We start from the raw sequence: 26,265 nt of genomic DNA, 5'->3' as shown, positions 1-26,265 counted from the left end.
GGTTACAGAAGAGAGCTTCCTCTGGCCTACATTCTCTGTAACCAAGTTTTCTTTTTTTAGGCAGTGGTGGAAAAAGTACTCTATTGTCATTCTTGAGTAAAAGTAAAGATAGAAAATGACTTAAGTGAAAGTAAATGGAATTGCTAAAATGTATAAACCATTTATTATATTAAGCAAACCAGACTGCACAATTTTATTTCTATTTTTTATTGACGGATAGTCAGGGGCACACTCCAACATTCTGACATACTTTACAAATGAAACATTTGCGTTTAGTGAATCCACCAGATCAGGGGCAGTAGGGAGGACCAGGGATGTTCTCTTGATAAGTGTGTGCATTGGACCCTTTTCCTGTCAAAATGTAGCTAATACTTTTGGGTGTCAGGGAAAATGCATGGAGTAAAAAGTACATTATTTTCTTCAGGAATGTAGTGAAGTAAAAGTTCAAATTGGCAAAAATATAAATAGTAAAGTAAAATACAGATACCACCAAAAAACGACTAAAGTAGTACTTTAAAGTATTTTTACTTAAGTACTTTACACCACTGGCAGTAGGCTCATGGTAATTATTGCACAGAATATTCAATATTCTCAAATTTCTGCCCAAGATTCCATTGAATTAATTTGATTGAAAGTAAAAGATTGACTACCTACTGTATTTTCACTGCTTCACTGACACAATTAGTTCTACTTAGATAACCAGTCAGAGGGTATATTTGGGTTGTTGTTGCTTTTGGACATCATAATGATACCCAAAGTCAGGAAATCCTTCGCTCAAACCTTTGACACTCTAATTTTTATTCCTCTGTCTGTTATTTTGTACTTTTCCATTAGGGATGTCAAAGTTCCAACTGGAGGGTCCTCTCCAAACCGCATCCAAGGCCCTGCTTCATTCACGAATCAAGGGAGGGGAAAATATTACACAATATGTTACAGTACCCGTTCCTGTCTTCAATTTCACGATGGACTAATCGGACACATCTAACACACACGCACGCACACACGTACAACAGTTTCACGAGGCTCCCCCATTGTGTTTTATTTATTTACACATTTTTGGGGGAAAGCAGCTAATTTCCTGCAATTTGATCCATTTTGCCATGGGGAAAAGGGAAAATGTTTCTGTTTTAAACCTAATTTCATGCTATTCTATACATTTTGCTATGAGTCTGAGAGAAAATGTTGCAGTTTTTCTGCTATTCTAGGGAGGGGGAGGGCAGAGCTAGTGGGCAGGGGTGCAGACCTACACTTACGCACACCTACACACCTACGCACATGCACACACACGCATACACACACTGCCTGCACCTTCCTCTGTGAAGATGAGTGTAGGGAGGACAGGAAAGGAGAGGAGAGGAAGGAGGAAGCAGCACTTTGAAGGGTCACAGTGTTTCTGTGTTGCATGATGATCCTGAGGAGCACATCTCTCTCATTTCCCCTCAGTAATCTGATGCAGGAATCTGTTTATTGGGCCAAGCACAAGAGCCAACAGCAGGGCTCTACAGCACTGTGTGTGTATGTGTGTGTGAGAGACTGAAAGACAGAGAGTGAGAGAGAGAAAGAGAGTGAGAGAGAGTGAGAGAGAGAGAAGAAAGGGAGCAAGAGAAAACGGAAGAGAGAGACAGAGAGTGATAGTCAATACATGAGAAAAAGAGAAGAGGGGGCAAGAGAGATATTGTTTATTTGTGCGTATCAGTGTGAGAGAGAGCAAGAAATAAAAAGTTCCATAGATCCACCTGCTCTCACTGTCAATCGACCATATACAGCCTTCATTACGGGCTCTGCCTCAGCACCGCTGCCAAACCAAACAAACATAAATGCTCAGATACTACACGCAGGGTGCAGTGTTTGGGCTCCAAGAACAGACACAAACACACACACTTGATGGCAACTGCACCGTGACACCTGTTCAAATGCCTGCTGGGAGGTCTGCAGACTGGGGAGAGCATCAGATAGTGGGCTGAATAAAGGCGTTGGCATGCTTCAGTTTGGCTGGCGCCTAGGCGAACTCGGCTAGCCGAACCAAACAAGTGTACTCGCATACTCCCTTAATAAAAGACCTTTGCTTGAAAAATGTGTCACGCGGGACTAGGTGGGTGCAGGAATCAGACACAGAGAGAGTTCCACTGAGGTTAAGTGCTTTACTCAGGCACAACAAAATAATAAGCCCAACAAATACAGGGCGCAGGACACACAACGAGACAACCAAAAAACCACAGGCTGCCAAGTTAAAGAAAAGAAAATCCACCACTACCTAAAATGCACACACGTAACATAAAGACAATCCCGCACAAAACAAGGGCGGCTCTACCTACTAAATATAGGGAAGTTAATTAAACCAAACAACAGAAACACAGGTGAAACTAATAAGACAAAACAAACAGACAAACGGAAAAGGGATCGGTGGCGGCTAGTAGGACGGTGACGACGACTGCCGAGCACCGCCCGAACAGGCAGGGGAGCCAACTTCGGCCGAAGTCGTGACAAAATGAGAAAAAAGCGGCAATAGTACTGTTTGTCTATTTTGAGATGCTGTAGCCAGTATATACACAAAAGTAACTCAAGAAATGTGTGATTAATTGTGACGTTTTTGCAGAGATCTTAGTTGTGCAATTTTACATCTAATTAAGATGTTTGGTGCAGTATTTCTTAATGAAAGAATTTGCATGAAAACGAGTTGTCTCTCGTTGAATGGCAACAAAGGCTTTATTGAAGAATCCCTACTGTTGACCAATCACTGACAAAGGGGCGTAGACTTCAGCTCCGAACTTCGGCTTGCCTCCAAACCGCCCCAAAAAAAACTCACCGAAGTCCAAAACGACAAAAACGTAGTCATAATATATTCACAAACTCTTACGTCTAGGAAGGATGCTAACGCCTTTAGTCAGCTTCACTAAGTGGAAAATGCTGTCTCAAGTGCCGCGCCAGAATCTTCCATAACTGTTTACATTTTGGCAGACGCACAACGCACCTATCCAGAGCGACTTACAGTAGTGAGTGCATATTCTGGGACCCAATTGGGTTTAAATCTGGGGACTGAGACACACACACGCACATTATGATTTCACCAAGTAGGATGCACTCCTGGATTGTCTTTATTATTTTACCCCTCGATCAACAAGTTCATCAACTAATTAGACAGTCATGCACCCTTGTAACATCATCAGTTTGTGCGTGCACAGTCCCACCTCCTCACTTGTGCAAAAGTAAAACTCTGCCTTTCCAGGAAATACAGAATCAACGTGTGCACTGCTTTTCAATAGGTAGAAACGTTTCATAATATTTTTCCATCTCCATGACCCAAAACATTAAAAAAATGGCACCTTATTGAAAATTTTTGCTTAGCATTGTTCTAGAGCACAGGTAAGCTTTAAGTTACCATCAAGCAAACTATCTAGCTAAAAAAGTAATGGAGGGAAAACAGAACGCTAACTAGCATTAAGCTAACTGGCATTGAAGTGCCTTGCTATGCTTTTTATTAGCGGATTATACTATTTTTAGAGCACGGTTTAGCTTTAAGCTAGCAGCAAGCAAGCTATCTAGCTAAAAAGTAATGAAGGGAAAACAGTGAGAGAACTAGCGTTAAAGCTAGCTGGCATTGAAGTGCCTTGCCATGCTTTTTATTAGCTAATAATATATTTGGCTGATTATAGTTGAAGTATAGTTAGCAGCTTAAAGTAAATAGAGGGGAAATAGTTAGCTAGCTTGCTAAAAACTAGCTAAAAAGATAATAAGAAGCTAATCTTATGGAAATTTGTTGGATTATATTTGTCAATTTTCCTTCTTGTCCACTGTGGCAGTCCTGGATCGTCATGACTGTGGCAGTCCTGAAACGTCCTGGACTGTGGTGGTCCCAGATTGTCATCACTATGGTGATCCTGGATCCTCATGACTGTGGCGGTCCCTGCTTAGCACCCTCAATAGCACCCTCCTCAATAGCACCCTTAGCACCCTCACCCTGCAATCTGTACTGAACCTGATCAAATGATGAATGACTATTCATAAGGATGAGGTATTGCTATAACAATAAGGTTAAAAGTGTCTTTGTGATTTTGGATTTACTTACCGTTCAAACCAAATTGCTGATGTAAGATTCCCCAAACTTGTAGCAATATCCAAAATCTTCCCATGTAAAGGCCAAGCCTCTCCCTGTACTGCTTGAAACCCTTGGCAGTTTCCTAAAAGTCAAACCTCTGCATTGAAAAACAGAATATAATTTTTTTCCTTAGTATGGAACTGTGCAGGGGTACTTACAGCAACATACAGTACATGCCATTAGCAGTATAAAGCTATTATACTAGTAAAACACTACATACCGTTGCACAGGCTTTGAGTCTTTATTGGTAGGCCCACTGACTCCAGAATCTGTCTTCTTCAACCATGGGATGACTGCCTATGAATAAAAACATGTTATCTGAGTTCACTACAACAGACATAACATTTAGAATAAAATTGCCATACTAGTATTTGAAGAATATAAAGATTTTTTTAAATGGCTACAAGCACTTGATGATCCAGGACTAACACAGTCATATGGCCATTCACACTTTTGACAGCTAATTGAAGGATGTGATACCAGCATAGGAGAACATCTGATTCAGGGAAGACTTGTTTCAATGCGTTGATTTCGCACATATCTTTGTGAACCATGAAACATCTAAAAATAAAGCACAAGGATGAAGCAAAAATAAGAGGCACATTGCATATAGTACAATCCAGTGAAATACCCTAAATGTACACTCAGCTGGCTATTGCTGTGGAGTTACTACACTGAACAAAAATATAAACGCAACATGTAAAGTGTTGGTCCCATGTTTCATGAGCTGACATAAAAGACCCCAGAAATTTTCCACATACACCAAAAGCTCATTTCTATCTAATTTTGTGCATAGATTTGTTTACATCTCTGTTAGTGAGCATTTATCCTTTGCCAAGATAAACCATCCACCTGACAGGTGTGGCATATAAAGAACCTGATTACAGTTTTTTACAATCACTATGACCCATTTCTCAATACTTAGGTCACTTTTTCAAAACTCTTCACACAAAACAGCAGTCTATGTGGGCTAAACTGTGGATCATTTGTCATTGCTTTGGCACAGAATGCATTCAATGACTACATCTTTCAAATTTCATGAATTATTTTCTCACTCAGACACAACCATCACCAAAACTCTATGTACCTACAGGCCAATTTGCACATGTTTACATACTCTTTTTAAAACGGTTCAACTTAAGTTCAAAACCTAACATAACACAACATTGAATAGGACAGCAATTTGCTACATTTCTATAGTAATATCGTATTGAAATATATTCCAAATCTAAAAAATTCAACACTATCAAAACAATTGGACCAACCACAGCTGATTCCCATTGTAGCTGAACACCTACCCAGGAGTTAGTCTTTCAATTTCATTACCATCTATACAAAAGGGGACATCTTGGGAATAATGCTGCACTGTAATATAAACATGGACCCAGCCAGAGTGGGAGAAGTGCCTGACAGAGGAAGAAGAGTGTCTGGGAGAGGAAGAGGAGTACGTATGCGTGGTGGAAGACTGAGAGGAAGATCAAGAGCTGTAATCTCAGATGAGATTAGGGCTACTATTATTGATAATGTAATAAATCATGTTCTATCAATGGGAGAGGCTGGTCTGAGAGTGCAGCCACATCTGCAACGCTCAACAGTGGCATCTATTGTGAGACATTTCTGTCAAAACAACAGGTAAGATGTGCATTCTGCAAGGGCATCTGACTGAACTGCACATTACAGAAGTAAATTGAGCACAGCCTCCAAACCCACTTGTGGGTGTAATTGTTTTTGTATTTCTGACCCAAATGTTACCTCCCACAGGCGGGACAGGTAGGATTTTCACTGCTGTGCAGGAAACTGCAATCGTTGATATGGTCATCAGAAACAATGGCAGAAAACTCACAGAGATTCGGGACAGAGTGTTGGCAGACATTACATTTGGAAATATTCACAACGTAAGCATAACAACTATTTCTAGAGTCCTGAAACAACATCAAGTCAGGATGAAGCAGTTGTACACTGTCCCCTTTGAGAGGAACTCTGAATGAGTCAAGCAACTCAGGAACCAATATGTTCAGGTAAGATGACTAATAAATACAGAACTGGTTTTGAACAAAACCAAGCAGGGCAGAGGCACACAATGGCATGTTATTAGGTGTAATATAAACTACCGTAATAGCCTAACTCTTATGTTGCCTTGTGGATTTATTTTTAGAGAGTCATGGAGATTGAAGCCAGGCAAACACCCCACATATTCATCTTTGTGGATGAGGCTGGTTTCAACATGGCCAAAACACGGCAGCGAGGAAGGAATATATTGGGAAAAGAGCCACAGTGGATGTCCCGGGCCAGAGGGGTGCCAACATCACAATGTGTGCAGCAATATCCTCTGATCGATTGCTGTTACACAAATTGAGCCATACAACACTGAGCGTCTCATTTAATTCCTGGATGACCTCCATGGAAGGGTTGTGCCAGGTGAGGAAAGGGTTGCAGTGAATCGGCCAACGTTTGTATTTGTGTGGGACAATGTAACATTTCACCACTCCCATGCAGTCACAGTGGTTTGCACCCATCCCAGGATGGTGTCACTTTTCCTCCCACCTTACTCTCCACCTTACTCTCCATTCTTCAACCCCATAGAGGAGGCCCACTGACTCCAGAATCTGTCTTCTTCAACCATCGGATGACTGCCTATGAATAAAAACATGCCAAAATATTATTTCCTAGGTGTATTGCCCAAGATGTGGATGTGGATGAGAACCTGTGGCCAAATGCAGAAGACAGGGTTGACCAGCATTGCTACTGTATCTGTATTGGTAGATGGTGTATATACACATTTTTGTATTTTGGAATCACTCAATGCAAAAAAATGACATAAACATATTGAAGCATATTGCATGATGTCTGATTAATTCCTGTAACATATACTGCAGTGAATTCTATACAGTAGAGAGGTGTCATTCTTGTTTTGTAAAGTCATTTTTCCAAAGAAAACATTGTGAAATCTTCCTGTTGTTAGTGTTTTTTAGGTAGTTGTTTTATGAGTGACAAAGAGTACTTGTTGGGTGACAACCTTTGCTAGTGTTATGGAAGAATGAGACGATTTGAGACATGTATGAAGTGTTTTGGTAGTTTTAGTGCATTTTGGATGTGAAATGAACTGCTATGCCAAGCTGAAAGTTGGTTAAGAGAACTGTGTGAAGTGTTTCGAAAAAGTGACCGAAGTATTGGGAAATGGGTCCTAGCGATTGTAAAAAACTGTAAATAGCATGGTCATTAAACAGGTGCACCTTGTGCTGGGTACAATAAAAGGCCACTCTAAAATGTGCAGTTTTGTCACGCAACACAATGCCACAGATGTCTCAAGTTTTGAGGGAGCATGCAATTGGCATACTGACTGAAGGAATGTCCACCAGAGCTGTTGCTAGAGAATTGAATGTTCATTTCTCTACCATAAGCCACCTCCAATGTTGTTTTTGGAGAATTTGGCAGTACGTCCAACCGGCCTTACAACCGTAGATCACGTGTAACCACGCCAGCCCAGGACCGCCCCATCCACATCTTCACCTGTGGGATCTTCTGAGACCAGCTGATGAAACTGTGAAGAATTTCTGCACAAACAAAATCAAATAGCTAAATGATCCTTGGTATGACCTTCTTAAAACAATTCAATGTTAGCTTAGTAGAAACCCAGCCCCGGGCCCTTAGACCATACTTTTAATAATATGTTTGTGCTTGAGCATTTGCCTAATATAAAATGGCACATTTGTTTAGTATTAACTTCCTATTAGCTGATAATGATATTGTTACTAGCTAGTTAACTATTTTCCCACCATTTACTTTAAGCTACTTGCAAGACTTCAACAAATTCAACAATAATCATCCAAACATATTGTCAGCGAATAAAAAACATGGGATGGCACTTCAGTGCCAGCTCACTAAATCCTAGCTTGCTCACTTTTTGAAATGAATTACTCTTAGCAGGCTAGCTCGATGCTAAGCGGTGGTCTATAACATTCAGTATCATCATGCTTGCAATGTTTTGACTTGAGGGTCACGGTAAAGGAACAGCTTACCTCTAATGTTGAAAAGCAGTGCAGATTTTGCAGCAGTGCACAGCACGCCAATTTCGAGTTTTGGTGGGTACAAAGGGTGCGTTATACGTCTTGTGCATGTTGATGATGTCACTGGTTGATGGACATGTTGTTCCCTGGACAATAATAAAGACGATCCAGGAATGTGTCCTACTTGGTGAAATCATGTCGTGCCACACCGCTGGGTGAAAAAGGTCAATGTCAGGGGATATCTTTATCTATATATTTCCAGATATCTGACAATTCATTACATATAAGGAGTAGAGCAGTGGAGGCTGGCGACTTGAACAATTTAAGAGGACGGGAGTCCCACGGTATAGGCGTGAAGACAACAAAGCGTGTTAAAAAAATGGTCAAAGACTATTTATTTTAACCTAAAGCATAAAAAAAAAGTTTTATAGTACAATATGATGAATGGGAATGAGATGGCTACTTACACCGTGTTGGGAAGGGAACACAGCAGTGATTGAAAGAGGGCATGAGTTGAGGTGTTCGGAGGCTTCACTTCAGTGCAGGACAGGGATTGAGGTGTTCAGAGGCTTGACTTCAGTGCAGGACAGGGGTTGAGGTGTTCGTAGGCTTCAGTGCAGGACAGGGGTTGAGGTGTTCAGAGGCTTGACTTCAGTGCAGGACAGGGGTTGAGGTGTTCGTAGGCTTCAGTGCAGGACATGCTCATCATGGATGGATGGTGTTGGAGAATAGTTAAACTCTTCCACTGAGGGCAGGACAGGATTTGAAAAAGGTTTTATATGGGCTATGATGAGACCAGTTTTTCTAATCACATGGTTTAAAAAAAACACATGTAGAAAACCCCTGGCGTGGGGGAGGATGAAAACCCTGTCAAACTGCAGCAAACTTATACTTGTTCATATTAATTATATTTAGACTAGACTAACAGGGGGGTTTCCTCTACCCAGACACAGAGCAAACAACAATGGACAGTAGATGGACAATAGAACTCACAGGGCTGAGCTTGCTTTATGCATGTCTGCATCATGCAGGCCTATGCAACTGTTGGCCTAATTAAAAATTAACTCAGTCTGTCATCACTATTATGTCGATTGATTTATTCCAGTTAAGACATTCAAAACGCTTTGAGCCCCTGTACCAACTGTCTTTTGCCGGGGGCTTGGGTGTTCTCTCTATAGCTGTGGATGCCCCTCCAGATACTTCTCCCTGTCCTAGTCAATCAACTGCCTGGGCACAGCCTGGACCACCGCGGCACCCCTCGCTGGGCCATGCTCTCTGGATCAGAGCTCTGTCCATTTGGCTGTTGTGGCCTCCGCGTAGCCGGCATCTCAGCAGCCCTCTTCTCAGGTAAGTTCTGTCACGCTCTGGCCTCGCAATCTGCTTCGAGACATGGCAGAGGCCGGATCATTCCGGCGATTGTGATAGGGAGTTCGATGGTGAGGCATTGTGTTTTCCTGGGACAAAAGTTCAGGATATCACCAGGATGCTTCCCGAGGCTGTGAGTCAGTCAGCCGGGGCTGATACTGTCATGGTTCATGCGGGGTCAAATGATATTATGAAGGGCAGCTCAGAACAGCTGAAGATGGATTTTAAAGAACTGATTGGGTCTCTACTTGACACCAACAAACGCCCCATAATGTCTGGACCTCTGCCCTCCCTAAATTGTGGCACTGAATGGTTCAGCAGACATTTAGCCCTCTATAACTGGTTACGAGACCATTACAGCTCTGTGAGTGTAACATTTTCTGACAATTTTGATACCTTCTGGAAACAAAGCTCATATTATAAAGAGGATGGGATACACTCAAATCATTTGGATTCCTAGTTCCTTCACAACATTATAAGGCTGCGTTGAGACAATGCCTTATCAATGACTCAAGTCCAGCTCATTTAATTCCTACCATTGTGTTTGCTGAGTTGTCATAATGCATCAGCAAATGTACATTTTTGGAAGACACAATGTAAGTAACCTAATTTATGTCCCTCTTACTGCCCAGAATGCCTTTGCTGATCCATCAGCGATTGTATTCACTAATCATATGCCTATGAACCAGAGTAATACTGAAGCAGTGTGCCCTAGTAGGAAGTCCACTGTGTGCAGATCACCCTGCACTAATAAAATTAACCAGAGTATGTCTACCTCTACTAATCTTCCCAGTAAAGCAAGTCAAATAATCAAGCATCCCAGAAAAGTGTTTAAAAAATAGCCATGTTAACATAAGTAGCTTAAGAAACAAGGTTCATGAAATCAATAATTGTCTAGCAACAGATGACATTCATATTCTGACAATCTCTGATACTCACTTTGATAATACCTTTGATCATACAGTGGTAGTTACGGTCTATATTCAGAACCACATTCTTGTAAAGCTTAGAGAGGATCTCATTTTAAATACTGTTGAAGTAATATGGCTACAGGTTGACCTGCCTCACCTAAAGTTGCGATAGACCACCAAGCGCTAACAGTCAGTATCTGGATAACATGTGTGAAAATGCTTGATAATGTATGTGATATCAATAGAGAGGTATACGTTCTGGGTGATTTAAATATTGACTGGCTTTCAAACAGTACAGGAATGAAATCATCAACATGTATTGATCATATCTTTAATAATGCTGCAGAAATTTGTTTGAAAGCAGTATCCAACTCCATCGGATGTAGTGATGACAACATAGTAGCCATATCTAGGAAAACCGAAGTCTAATATTGTCTATAAGACGTAATACAATACGTTTTGTAATGGTTCCTATATTGTTGACGTTAATAATATTTGTTGGTCCGTGATGCGTAATGACAAGCACCTTAAATTAAATTTAAATCAAACTCTGCTCCATCACTCATTGAATCAGATGGCTCATTCATCACAAAACCCACTGATATTGCCAACTACTTTAATGATTTTTTCATTGGCAAGATTAGCTAATTTAGGCATGACATGCCAGCAACAAAAGCTGACACTACACATCCTAGTATATCTGACCAAATTATGAAAGACAGGCATTGTAATTTTGTATTCCGATAAAGTAAGTGTGGAAGAGATGAAGAAATTATTATTGTCTATCAAATATGACAAGCCACTGTGTTCTGACAACTTGGATGGAAAATTACTGAAGATAATAGCGGACAATATTGCCACTCCTATTTGCCATATATTCAAGGTAAGTCTACTTGAAAGTATGTGACCTCAGGCCTGGAGGGAAGAAAAAAGTCATTCCCCTACCTAAGAATAGTAAAGCCCCCTTAACTGGCTCAAATAGCCAACCAATCAGCCTGTTACCAACCCTTAGTAAACTTTTGGAAACAATTGTGTTTAACCAGATACAATGCTATTTTACAGTAAACAAATTGACAAAAAGGCTCCTTACCTTTTTCAATCTATACTAATGACATGCCACTGGCTTTGAGTAAGGCCAGTGTGTCCATGTATGCGGATGACTCAAGATTATACACAAAATGACAGCAACACTTAACAAAGAGTTGCAGTTAGTTTCCGAATGGATGTCATAACAGATGTCATAACTTGTCACAACCTGTTATAATATGGGTATAACACTGTCATATATTTAGACCTGTTGTGACATATAATGCATTACTATATGGCTGATAATGAGACCTACATAAGTGTGTAAAAACCCGCAAAACCTACCACGGTAGTTATTTTATGGTTAGTTATGACACCTACATAAGAGTGTCTATACCACAAAACCTACCACACAAGGCAAAACATTCCATTACACCACTTTTTACAGTCCCGCACCCGTTCAAACATTCAACCTCCAGCTGCGTACCTCCTCTAGCACCTGGGTCAGCACACTCCCAGATGTTGTTTTTTTGCAATCATTGTAAGCCTGCCACACACTCACTATACAATACATCTATTAAACATAAGAAAGAGTGTGAGTTTTTGTCACAGCCCGGCTCATGGGAAGTGACAAAGAGCTCTTATAGGACCAGGGCACAAATAATAATATAAAAATAATGTTAAAGGAATTTCATTCCTATATGTTCATCAACCAATTCAATTAAAACACTCTGCCCATTTCTAAGAATTTGTAAGAAACTTATTTGCATAAAATCGACAGAGACCAGTCTCAAAATCAATAAATAGCATTTATACTTGAGAGTACTGAATATAATACAATGTACATTGGTTTACATACATCACATTTCGTCATAACGTTTTGAATGCTGCTTCTCCTTCTCTCCGATACAATGGCAATATAGTTCACAAGCCTTCCCACATTGTCTGCCACCTGTTAAACAATCTACTACTAGCCCAAGGTCTCTCCCCTCCCTGGGTAGAGATAGGATGTCCTGTAAGCATTCCAGCCAGTCTGACGATAGCTCCATTCGTTTCCAACAAGGAACAGAAAGTCCTTCTAATTCTTGACGAAAACCACACACATTACATTCAGTATTATGATTATAATAAGATTCATACATCCATACATCCAACATAGTAGTATTCTGTTTAGTTATAGTTCTGATTTAAATGCATACATAATTTAGTCATTATTCATAAAAATCCCTTAACAAATAACCAATCATTTTTATCTTTATTTAGCCATCTTACATATAAAACCTTATTTATTCGTAAAAATTGTGAATAATGCACCACAGGTTAATGAGAAGGTTGTGCTTGAAAAGATGCACATAACTCTGTTGGGTTGTATTGGTGTCACGACTTCAACCAAGGGTGGCTCCTCTCCCTGTTTGGGAGGGGCTCGGGGGTCGTCGTCGCCGGCCTACTAGCTACCACCGATCCATGTTTCTTTTTCGTTTGGTTCTGTCTGTTTCTTACACCTGTGTTCTATTGAGTTAATTTCTGTGGGTTTATTAACCTTGTTGCCTTCTGGTGTTTTGTGTGGGATTATTTCTGTGTTTGTTTGGGGCCTGTATTTAGTTTTCATGCTAGTGAGGGCCGAGAATCCACTCTCACATAGGTACGTGGTTGCCAAGGACATCAGTGTCTTAACAACGCGATTGCCAAGGCAAGAAACTCTGAGCGCAGCCATCTGGCAGTGGCTTCTGATTATATTCAATTTTCACAGAACCGCTTGTTGCAATTTCGATGAGGCTCTTTTGTTCAGATATCGGTAAGTGGACTGGAGGCAGGGCATGAAAGGCATAACGAATCCAGTTGTTTGTGTTGTCCATTTCGGGAAAATACCTGCGTAATTGCGCACCCAGCTCACTCAGGTGCTTCGCTATATCACATTTGACATTGTCCGTAAGCTTGAGTTCATTTGCATACAAAAAATTGTACAATGATGGAAAGACCTTCGTGTTGTCCTTGTTAATGTAGACAGAAAAGAGCTCCAAGTTCTTAATTATAGTAAACATTTTGTCCCGCACATTGAATATAGTTGCGGACAGTCCTTGTAATCGTTGATTCAGATCATTCAGGCAGGAAAAAACATCACCCAGATAAGCCGGTCATGTGAGAAACTCGTCATCATGCAAGCAGTCAGACAAGTGAAAATTATGGTCAGTAAAGAAAACTTTAAGCTTGTCTCTCAATTAAAGAAAATGTGTCAATACTTTGCCCCTTGATAACCAGTGCACTTCTGTATGTTGTAAAAGCGTTACATGGTCGCTGCCCATATCATTGCATATTGTCGAAAATACACAAGTGTTCAGGGGCCTTGTTTTAACAAAGTTAACCATTTTCACTGTAGTGTCCGACAGGTCTTTCAAGCTGTCAGGCATTCCCTTGGCATCAAGAGCCTCTCGGTGGATGCTGCAGTGTACCCAAGTGGCATTGGGAGCAACTGCTTGCACACGCGTTACCACTCCACTATGTCTCTCTGTCATGGCTTTTGCGTCATCAGTAGAGATACCAACACATCTTGACCACCAAAGTCCATTTGATGTCACAAAGCTGTCCAGTACTTTAAAAATGTCCTTGTGTTGTCCTGGTTTCCAGTGGTTTGCAGAAGAGGATGTCTTCCTTATTTGAACTCCCATATACATAATGGACATATACCAGGAGCTGTGCCAGGCCGACCATGTCTGTTGACTCATCCAACTGTAATGCATATAATTCACTGGCTTGTATGTGAACCAGTAATTGTTTCAAAATATCTCCTGCCGTGTCACTGATGCATCGTGAAACAGTGTTGTTTGATGAAGACTTTGTCAGTATAGTTTTTTAGGCCTTTTCCCCCAGCTTTGTCCCAGCCATATATGTGGCAGCAGGAAGAATGAAGTCCTCCATCCACAATAGTATTGGGGCTTGCCTGTCCTAGCCACTCGGTAGCTCACCATATATATACAGTGCCTTGCGAAAGTATTCGGCCCCCTTGAACTTTGCGACCTTTTGCCACATTTCAGAATTCAAACATAAAGATATAAAACTGTATTTTTTGTGAAGAATCAACAACAAGTGGGACACAATCATGAAGTGGAACGACATTTATTGGATATTTCAAACTTTTTTAACAAATCAAAAACTGAAAAATTGGGCGTGCAAAATTATTCAGCCCCTTTACTTTCAGTGCAGCAAACTCTCTCCAGAAGTTCAGTGAGGATCTCTGAATGATCCAGTGTTGACCTAAATGACTAATGATGATAAATACAATCCACCTGTGTGTAATCAAGTCTCCGTATAAATGCACCTGCACTGTGATAGTCTCAGAAGTCCGTCAAAAGCGCAGAGAGCATCATGAAGAACAAGGAACACACCAGGCAGGTCCGAGATACTGTTGTGAAGAGGTTTAAAGCCGGATTTGGATACAAAAAGATTTCCCAAGCTTTAAACATCCCAAGGAGCACTGTGCAAGCGATAATATTGAAATGGAAGGAGTATCAGACCACTGCAAATCTACCAAGACCTGGCCGTCCCTCTAAACTTTCAGCTCATACAAGGAGAAGACTGATCAGAGATGCAGCCAAGAGGCCCATGATCACTCTGGATGAACTGCAGAGATCTACAGCTGAGGTGGGAGACTCTGTCCATAGGACAACAATCAGTCGTATATTGCACAAATCTGGCCTTTATGGAAGAGTGGCAAGAAGAAAGCCATTTCTTAAAGATATCCATAAAAAGTGTTGATTAAAGTTTGCCACAAGCCACCTGGGAGACACACCAAACATGTGGAAGAAGGTGCTCTGGTCAGATGAAACCAAAATTGAACTTTTTGGCAACAATGCAAAACGTTATGTTTGGCGTAAAAGCAACACAGCTCATCACCCTGAACACACCATCCCCACTGTCAAACATGGTGGTGGCAGCATCATGGTTTGGGCCTGCTTTTCTTCAGCAGGGACAGGGAAGATGGTTAAAATTGATGGGAAGATGGATGGAGCCAAATACAGGACCATTCTGGAAGAAAACCTGATGGAGTCTGCAAAAGACCTGAGACTGGGACGGAGATTTGTCTTCCAACAAGACAATGATCCAAAACATAAAGCAAAATCTACAATGGAATGGTTCAAAAATAAACATATCCAGGTGTTAGAATGGCCAAGTCAAAGTCCAGACCTGAATCCAATCGAGAATCTGTGGAAAGAACTGAAAACTGCTGTTCACAAATGCTCTCCATCCAACCTCACTGAGCTCGCGCTGTTTTGCAAGGAGGAATGGGAACAAAATTTCAGTCTCTCGATGTGCAGAACTGATAGAGACATACCCCAAGCGACTTACAGCTGTAATCGCAGCAAAAGGTGGCGCTACAAAGTATTAACTTAAGGGGGCTGAATAATTTTGCACGCCCAATTTTTCAGTTTTTGATTTGTTAAAAAAGTTTGAAATATCCAATAAATGTCGTTCCACTTCATGATTGTGTCCTACTTGTTGTTGATTCTTCACAAAAAAATACAGTTTTATATCTTTATGTCTGAAGCCTGAAATGTGGCAAAAGGTCGCAAAGTTCAAGGGGGCCGAATACTTTCGCAAGGCACTGTAACTCTTCTAGTCCCTTCTTATTGATGGTATCTGTTGCTTTAAAAAATGTCTTACTACTCGAAAGTCATCTTTATTCTCGCACAAAAACTCCTGTGGCATATCTTTTAAATTGTCTATTTTAAAATGTTTTGTTTCTAAATGTCTGCGCAAGAGTGAAGGTTTCCCGTGAGAGAGTAACGGTTACTGTGATTGGATGTTCATTATTTGACTAGGCTACCTGTATTTGACCTTGTGTTGGTATTTCGCTGAACACTAGATGGTTTCATTTCATTTTTGGCAGTGAAACGAGGCTACTCACAGGAGAAGAAAACCTCACCCAAATGTATAGCCCCGTTGGAAAATGTAAATGTACTGTTTGAAAATGTGAATAATAAAAAAGAAAAAAAGTTTAATGTGAAGAACATAGTTTTTTTTCCCGTACCCCCAACATAATTGCGTGTACCCCCAGTACCCCGGTTTGGGAATACCTGCATTACACCATAACCTATGTGTCAACCATATGTTTATGTTATATACAGTACCAGTTAAAAGTTTGGACACCTACTCATTCATGGGGTTTTCTTTATTTTTACTATTTTCTACATTGTAGAATTATAGTGAAGACATTATAACTATGAAATAAGACATATGGAATCATGCAGTAACCAAAAAAGTTTTAAACAAATCTAAATATATTTTATATTCTAGATTCTTCAAAGTAGCCACCCTTTATCCGCCAACCCGGATAAAGCACTAAATAAACTTCAGCTAGTGCTAAACACGGCTGCTAGAATCTTGACTAGAACCAAAAAATGTGATCATATTTCTCCAGTGCTAGCCTCTCTACACTGGCTTCCTGTTAAGGCTAGGGCTGATTTTGAGGTTTTACTGCTAACCTAGCTTCATTAAATAGTACCCACAAAACACCAGTATCAACGTCAACAGTGAAGACGGGAACTATTTAATGAAGCTGCCAATTGAGGACTTGTGAGGCACCTGTTTCTCAAACAAGACACTATAATGCACAGTTCTTGTCCTCTTGCTCAGTTGTACACCAGGGCCTCCCACTCCTCTTTCTATTCTGGTTAGAGCCAGTTTGTGCTGTTCTGTGAAGGGAGTAGTACACAGCGTTGTACGAGATCTTCAGTTTCTTGGTAATTTCTCGCATGTAATAGCCTTCATTTTTCAGAACAAGAATATACTGACGAGTTTCAGAAGAAAGTTCTTTGTTTCTGGCCATTTTGAACCTGTAATCGAACCCACAAATGCTGATGATCCAGATACTCAGCTAGTCTAAAGAAGGCCAGTTGTATCGCTTCTTTAATCAGCACAACAGTTTTCAGCTGTGCTAACATAATTGCAAAAGGGTTTTCTAATGATCAATTAGTCTTTTAAAATTATAAACTTGGATTTGCTAACACAATGTGCCATTGGAACACAGGAGTGATGGTTGCTGATAACGGGCCTCTAAATGCCTATGTAGATATTCCATTAAAAAAATCTGCCGTTTCCAGCTACAATAGTGATTTACAACATTAACCATGTCCACAAACTTTTGAACGGTAGTGTATGTCATAACAAGTGTAAATATACGGGTCATGACAGTGTTATGACCATATTATGATTGGTTATAACAAGTTATGTCACTTGTCATTACATATTATGACATGTTATTACAGTGTCATAATGTGTTATGGCACTGGGTGTCAAGTAAAGTGTTATCAACATTTGTCTGACTGATGTAACATAAGAATGACTTCAAAATGATACAATTTGGAACTCAGGAAAGTTTTATTTACAACATTATCAGGTCAAATCGACGCTATGTTTCCAAAAGTAGCGCATCTGTTAAAAACTCCACCCATTAACTGGATTTCTTCTGCCCTATTAAATCAATCAGATTATCTCTTCCTTTAGAACAAAGTTGACTACACTTTATGTCAAGCTGCAGGCCAGGAAAACAGGCTATGTGCACACTGCCCACAACATGAGGTGGAAACTGACGTGCACTTCCTAACCTCCTGCCAAATGTATGACCATATTAGAGACACATATTTCCTTCAGATTACACTGACCCACAAATAATTAGAAAACAAATCAAATTTTGATAAACTCCCATTACTATTAAGGGAACTATCACAGTGTGCCATCACAGCAGCAAGATGTGTGACCTTTTGCCACAAGAAAAGGGAAACCAGTGAAGCACAAACACCATTGTAAATACTACCCATTTTATTTGTTTATTTATATTCCCTTTTGCACATTGTTACAACACTCTACATATCATAATATATCATCTGGAATGTCTCTATTCTTTTGAAACTTCTGTGAGTGTAAACTTTACTGTTAATTTCTGATTGTTTATTTCACATTTGTTTATGATATATTTAACTTGCTTTGATAATGTAAACATACGTTTTCCATGCCAATAAAGCTCTTTGAAATGAAAGTCAGAACGGGAGTGGGAGAGAGATTTAAGGAGAAGGGAGAGACAGATTCTTTATTTCCCACATCTTGGTATATTTGGCTGGGCCCCGAGAGAGGGAGTGGCTGTAAGGAGGGAGATAGAGATAGAGGGAGAGGGAGTGGAAGAGCGATTGAAGGAGTAGGGAGAGAGAGAGATTATTTATTCCTCTGGGTATATCTGGCTGGGCCCTGAGAGAGGGAGTGGCTGTAGAGAGGGAGAGAAAGGGTGTCCTTACTGAGAGGTCATTTGGGGACAACACGCTGTGTGTGTGTTTGTGTGTGTAGTTTTATAGCCAATCTCATGCTATTCTACATTTTTCATGAGGCTGAGAGAAAATGGTGCTGTTTTAAAGTACATTTACTGTAATTTCTAAGCATTTTTGCATGTTCATACACTATCTGGGAAGGTGGAGCGACCTCCAGGGGGCCCCCAACCCCTTGCGAGGGCTGCGGGGGTGTATGTGTACATTTATTGAGAAGCTACACATACACACGCATTTCAATTGAGAATGGTATACATACACACACTGTACGAAATTCCTCTACTGTAAGCCTGTAATTTCCAGTCCGCATGTGCTGAAACAGAGGCCTGATTCAAACAAAACACATCTTGAGGGAGTTCGCTTCAGCCTTATTCCTGTGAGTGCGCTATCATTCTCACAGCCTCCTCGCAGCTTATTATCCCAGACACGACTACCACAAGAGAACCCAATCTGCTGGAGTGTGGGGGAGGGACAGGAGGGTGTGTTTGTGTGCGTGCGTGCGTGCGTGCGTGCGTGTGTGTGTGCGTGCGTGTGATTTTGGTTTTACTATCCTTGTGGGTACCAGAAGTCCTCACAAGGATGGTAAAACAAGGACAATTCAGAAATGATGCCGATCACAAGGAAACATACTATTTTAGGCTTAGGGGTTAGGTTTCAGGTTAGGGTTACACTTAGGCCTAAAATTAGGAGTTTGGGGTTAGGGTTAGAAGTTAAGGTTAGGTGTAGGGTTAGGGGTTAGGGGAAATAGGATTTTGAATTGGAATCAATTGTTTGGTCCCCACAAGGATAGTAAAACATGCATGTGTGCGTGTATGTGTGTGTTTGAATATGGTCTATCCCAGCAGTTTAGCAGTCTCCCAGGTTTGTCCCAGGTGCTCTCCACAATACATGTGCCCTTCAGTGGGAAATTTGCTGTGTGTTAACCACCAGTTTCATAAGGTCTCCAAATACTGTTTTGGTATTCGCCTGCCTGGCAACCAAGACAAAACAAGGCAACGCTCAAGAGTCTCTCTCGGTGAGCCACTACACAGAGCAGACATAATGATCATAATTCATATGAGCAGGATATTGAGAGCTTATGAAGTGTTCACTAACAAATACCAGGCTTCATTACAGGTCATAGACCAGACGACCATTGTTATGTGTCCTGTCTTACATAATAACAATGGCAAATGGCAAATGCTCCACAAAACACAATAGATCAAATAGACTATGCTGTGCTGACCAGACATTTTTAACTGGGGTTGCTTCTCCTTCTATTAATGTCTAGTTTCACACTTGTTCTATAATGCAACTGGCAACCAAGACAATCATTTACCAAGAATGTACCTAGATAAAGGGTGTACATATAGGTAACTACCAAAGTAAAGCAATCACTCGAGTAAATGAGGGATACAAAGTATATTGAAAACAGGTGCTTCTGTACATGTGAAGTTTCTGGTGTAAGTATGGCTAAAAGAGGGGTCCTCAAAGGAGCATTTTGAGGTTTGTGTGTGTGTGTGTGTGTGTGTGTGTGTGTGTGTGTGTGTGTGTGTGTGTGTGTGTGTGTGTGTGTGTGTGTGTGTGTGTGTGTGTGTACGTGCGAGAGCGTACTGGTTACATTACACCATTTTGATATTCAAGAGAATACAGACCATTTCCAATGCATATTTGGAGTTTTGTGGATATGCACCATATCCAACACAAATTGTGAATCCAGATGTGTCTGGATATATGATATTGGGATTACTCTGAGTATCACACATGGACATTTCCTATGGGAGATATGTGACATCCTATTTTCTCTCTTCATATTGACAAATACTGACTGTAGAGACATAGCATATAAGTGTTTTCTTAGCACATTCAAGATAGGAAACTATATTGAGTCCAGATATGCATCTCGTGGCTGAAGTCCATATGCGGATCTTGTTATGCTTTTTGATATGCTGAAAATAAGAACGGTTTCTGAGTTTTCAGCACATGCAAATATAATATATCATCCTTTTAGGGTTTTAGCTTACACAGTTTTGATCCATGATTTATGCATTAACAGTTTGGAGTGGACACAGACCAACACTCTACCACGGCGTTGGGTCTGGACTGCGAGGGACTGCCGCAGACGACCCAATCTGCACCCATCAAATTGTCCACAACAACAAACTGGGCAGGTAGGGGTATAGAGGGTGTGCAACTTTTATTTTCTGTTAAATACTTCTTATTTTTTTAAATCGCAAACATTGGTCTATGTTTACATCTTCCCAGAAAACATGTGTTGTGGATTTGCTATGCTGCATTTTTTCCGATGTTTGCCTTTACATGCCTTGTGTAGCCTACTACGGATTATTGTGTAAATGTATGCTCAGATATGTCACCTGTGAGAAGCACAATGATTTTCAGCGCCTTTACAGGTAAAATCATTTGGGCACTGGACATTACATGAGTCGGATTTAGCCCATTTTCGAACAGACATACCAATTCGGATACATAAATGATCAGGTATGACTACAGATAAGATACATTTCTGAAAATATGTGAATTCGTTCATGTCTGAATATAAAGGCTTAGATATGTCAGCATGCTGACACTTACTCTTTCCGGAGTTAGAATATTCTACAAATATGTAAGCGGTGCAAGCCTATCAGGTGCGTGTGTTGAACATATCTCACCCGAGATATCTCCCTGGAAGATTTCAGAAGTCCGGATTGGATGCATGTAAAAACTGTCCCATTAAAGAGAATATCCGAGCTCCATATATCAAATTAAGAACATACATATCTGGAGAATGTGTACTCCAGTGGAGGCTCCTCAGAGGAGGAAGTATAAAATACAGAAAAATACTGAAACATTAAAAAGGTTATACTTTTTAGATAAAACTATACGAAATATATTCAAGTCACTAAATACCTGATTAAAACACACTGTTTTGCAATGAAGGTCTACAGTAGTCTCAACAACATACTCTAGGCTAGCACCATAGTGTAGCCAGAGGACATCTATTTCCCGTCCTTGTCTAGCTACATTGAGGCATCTGTGGCATTGTGTTGCGTGACAAAACTGCATATTTTAGAGTGGCCTTTTATTGTCCCAGCACAAGATGCACATGTGTAATGAACATGCTGTTTAAATCAGCTTCTTGATATGCCACACCTGTCAGGTGGATGGCAAAGGAGAAATTCTCACTAACAGGGATGTAAACAGATTTGTGCACAACATTTGAGAGAAATACACTTTTTGTGTGTATGGAATATTTCTGGGATCTTTTATTTCAGCTCAAGAAACATGGGACCAACACTTGTTGTGGTTATATTTTTGTTCAGTATAGATGAAACAACAAACGTTGTGTTCTTTTTTAATACCAAATGTTTATTCTAAAAGCATGAACAAAATTGTCCTGCATTTATTTATCTATTCTATACTAAATTAAAAGTTATAATACATTCAATGGGGTTTCATTGTTTCTTTATTAAAATCATCATTCTAATGATCTTTTCATCTAGACCAGTGGTTCCCAAACTTTTTATAGTCCCGTACCCCTTCAAACATTCATCCTCCAGCTGCGTACCCCCTCTAGCACCAGGGTCAGCACACTCTCAAATGTTGTTTTTGCCATCATTGTAAGCTTGACACACACACTATACGATACATTTATTAAGCATAAGAATGAGTGTGAGTTGTCGTCACAACCCGGCTCGTGGGAAGTGACAAAGAGCTCTTATAGGACCAGGGCACAAATAATAATATAATAATAATCAATCATTTTGCTATTCATTTAGCCATCTTACATATAAAACCTTATTGGTTCATCAACAATTATGAATAACTCACCACAGGTTAATGAAAGGGTGTGCTTGAAAGGATGCACATAACTTAATTTAAAACCCCAAATCTATTTTGCATGAAGAAACAACCCCTCATTCATTACAAATGTTGTGAATATCTGGATTTTCCCTCTCGACAATGCAGAAAGGCTGCATTTAATCAGTGGACACCACTCGTTTTTATTACAACACACCTGTCACACTTGTTTTCTTTACTAAAGTAAAGGTTTATTATTGTTATTGCTAAAGGTACTGCATAGGTGTAAACATTCATTTTTAGCAAGAGATAGCACTTGTATAGCCTAAGAAAGTAGCAGAAATGTGCAGAAAGTAGTTTTGAATGCGTTTTATTGAAGGGAAACAATAACAGTCTTGAACTTTTTTGGCAACATCGTGATATATTCTTATATACTGTACATTGAGGAATTCAACTACAAAATACTAGTCTTCTCCCATTTTTTTAAACCATTGCCCCCACCTATAAGGTGTATAAACAACGACAATAAATAAGAATAAAATAAGATAATAGATACATAACAAAAATGTGATGGCCGAACGATGGCCGAGCAATGGCTGAACGGCATAGGCAAGATGCAGTAGATGGTATAGAGTACAGTATATACATATGAGATGAGTAATGTAGGGTATGTAAACAATATATAAAGTGGCATTGTTTAAAGTGACTAGTGATACATTTATTACATCCAATTTTTAATTATTAAAGCGGCCAGAAATTTGAGTCAGTATGTTGGCAGCAGCCATGATCTTTTTGGCCTTCCTGTGACATTGGGTGGTGTAGGTGTCCTGGTAGTTTGCCTCACTGCCCTCTGGAGAGCCTTATGGTTGTGGGCGGAGCAGTTGCCGTACCAGGCGGTGATACAGCCCGATAGGATGCTTTCAATTGTGCATCTGTAAAAGTTTGTGAGTGCTTTTAGTGACAAGCCAATTTCTTCAGCCTCCTGAGGTTGAAGAGGCGCTGTTAAGCCTTCTTCACCATACTGTCTGTGTGGGTGGACCATTTAAGTTTGTCCATGATGTGTATGGCGAGGACCAGAAAACTTTCCACCTTCTCCACTACTGTCCCGTCGATGTGGATAGGGTGGTGCTCCTTATGCTGCTTCCTGAAGTCCACGATCATCTCCTTTGTTTTGTTGACGTTGAGTGTGAGGTTATTTTCCTGGCCCTCACCTCCTCCCTGTAGGTCATCTCGTCGTTGTTGGTAATCAAGCCTACCACTGTAGTGTCGTCTGCAAACTTCATGTTTGAGTTGGAGGCGTGCATGGCCACGCAGTCATGGGTGAAAAGGGAGTACAGGAGAAGGCTGAGAACGCACCCTTTTGGGGCCCCAGTGTTGAGGATCAGCGTGGTGGAGATGTTGTTTCCTACCCTCACCACCTGGGGGCATCCCGTCAGAAAGTCGGACCCAGTTGCACAGGGCGGGGTCGAGACCCAGGGTCTCGAGCTTAATGACGAGTTTGGAGGGTACTATGGTGTTAAATGCTGAACTGTAGTCAATGAACAGCATTCTTACATAGTTATTCCTTTTGTCCAGATGGGTTAGGGCAGTGGGCAGTGTGATTGCGATTGCGTCGTCTGTGGACCTATTGGGGCGGTAAGCAAATTGGAGTGGGTCTAGCGTGTAAGGGAACGGTGGTGGTGGTATGATCCATTTCTAGTCTCTCAAAGCACTTCATGATGACGGAAGTGAGTGCTACGGGGCGATAGTCGTTTAGCTCAGTTACCTTAGCTTTCTTGGGAACAGGAACAATGGTGGCCCACTTGAAGCATGTGGGAATAGCAGACTGGGATAGGGATTGATTGAATATGTCCGTAAACACACCAGCCAGCTGGTCTGCGCATGCACTGAGGACACGGCTAGGGATGCCGTCTGGGCCGGCAGCCTTGCGAGGGTTAACACGTTTAAACGTTTTACTCACGTTGGCTGCGGTGAAGGAGAGCCCGCAGGTTTTGGTAGTGGGCCGTATCGGTGTCACTGTATTGTCCTCAAAGGTAGCAAAGAAGTTGTTTAGTTTGTCTGGGAGCAAGACATCGGTGCCCGCGACGGGGCTGGTTTTCTTTTTGTAGTCCGTGATTGACTGTAGACCCTGCCACATACCTCTCGTGTCTGAGCCGTTGAATTGCGACTTTAATTGGTCTCTATACTGACGCTTAGCTTGTTTGAGTGCCTTGCGGAGGGAATAGCTACACTGTTTGTATTTGGTCATATTTCTGGTCACTTTGCCCTGATTAAAAGCATTGGTTCGCGCTTTCAGATTTGCGCAAATACTGCCATCAATCAACGGTTTCTGGTTGGGGAAGGTTTTAATGTTTGCAGTGGGTACAACATCACCGATGCACTTGCTAATTAACTCGCTCACCGAATCAGCGTATTCATCAATGTTGTTGTTCGACGCTATCCAGAACACATCCCAGTCCATGTGATCGAAGCAATCTTGAAGCGTGGAATCAGATTGGTCGGACCAGCGTTGAACAGACCTGAGCACGGGCGTTTCCTGATTTAGTTTCTGTCTATAGGCTGGGAGCAACAACATGGGGTCGTAGTCAGATTTGCCGAAAGGAGGGCGGGGGAGGGCTTTGTATGCGTCGCGGAAGTTAGAGTAACAATGATCCAGGATGTAGGACAGTATGCAAGTGTGTGTACATGGACTTTGCAGATGCATTTCTCAAATGCAGCAGTCCTTCTTTGGGAGGCAGAATTGGCATCTCCTCCTCTTTCCTGCCCCAGCTGCAGCATCAGGACAAGATTCAGCCCCTTGGACAGCTTTCACAAGCACTGCAAAGGCTGCTGTGCGGGGGAGGCGCTCCCTTCTTTGAATGTGTGGGGTTACAAGTGCTGTCACGTTCTGACCTCATTTCCTTTGTTTTGTCTTTGTTTTTGTATGGTCAGGGCGTGAGTTGGGGTGGGCAGTCTGTTTGTTTTTCTATGTTGGTTTTTGTGTTCGGCCTAGTATGGTTCTCAATCAGGCAGGTGTCGTTAGTTGTCTCTGATTGAGAATCATACTCAGGTAGCCTTTTTCCACCTGGGTTTTGTGAGTGTTTATTTTCTCTTTTTGTGTTACGTGTGTATGTCACCAGACAGGACTGTTTCGTTCGTTCGTTCGTTCTGTTATTTTTGTATTGATTCAATGTTCAGTGCTTCCTTTAATTAAAATTATGAACACTTACCACGCTGCACTTTGGTCCTCCTCTCTTTCTCCCGAAGACAATCGTTACAAGTGCCTTTTCCAGCAGCTCCAGGAACACCCTCCTCTTGTTCCGCTTATCAGCCATCCAGGTAGGGTTGATCTTGTTCCATATCATGAAGGCATTGTATGAGGACACATCAATGATGTTATGGAAGATGACCAGGGGCCAGTGGGCAGTCATCCTCCTTCAGCTGTAAGTTCCAATCACCTTGTCCAGGTTGTCCACGCCTCCTTTGTTGTGGTTGTAGTCCAGGATGATGGCTGGCTTCCTCTCCTCACGATCACTGACCAGTTTTGTGCAGTGTGCTCCCCCTTGTTGCGAGGTGTGCAGGGCTTGTTCTTTCTAACTGTGCCAACCACGGGGATCTTCCTCTTCAGGACCTGCTAGCTGAGTTCAATCAGTACCACACATAATCTCAATTTCTCATTGTGTGTGTGTGTGTCTTTGGGGTTTTTGTGGTGTGATTAAAAACAAAAAAAATGCTGGGTCAAAATGACCCTAAGACAATCTTTGTTCCCTGGTGGTGTACAGTATTCATGG

At 41.2% G+C, this 26,265-nt stretch overlaps 1 protein-coding gene and 1 pseudogene across 1 annotated transcript in view; one reads left to right on the top strand and one right to left on the bottom strand.

The window, feature by feature from the left end:
• LOC110522328 (very long chain fatty acid elongase 4) overlaps positions 1-26,265 on the bottom strand; it is a 466,463-nt gene that overhangs the window by 17,845 nt on the left and 422,353 nt on the right. The window lies entirely within an intron of this gene.
• On the top strand, positions 5,547-10,114 carry LOC149984130 (uncharacterized; annotated as a pseudogene).

The sequence above is a fragment of the Oncorhynchus mykiss genome, chromosome 4 (assembly GCF_057628025.1).
Source record: "Oncorhynchus mykiss isolate SJ-2025 chromosome 4, ASM5762802v1, whole genome shotgun sequence".
In the NCBI taxonomy this organism is placed as follows: Eukaryota; Metazoa; Chordata; class Actinopteri; order Salmoniformes; family Salmonidae; genus Oncorhynchus; species Oncorhynchus mykiss.
The sequence above is the reverse complement of the archived record's forward strand: the minus strand, read 5'-3'. Positions and strand labels throughout refer to the sequence as shown.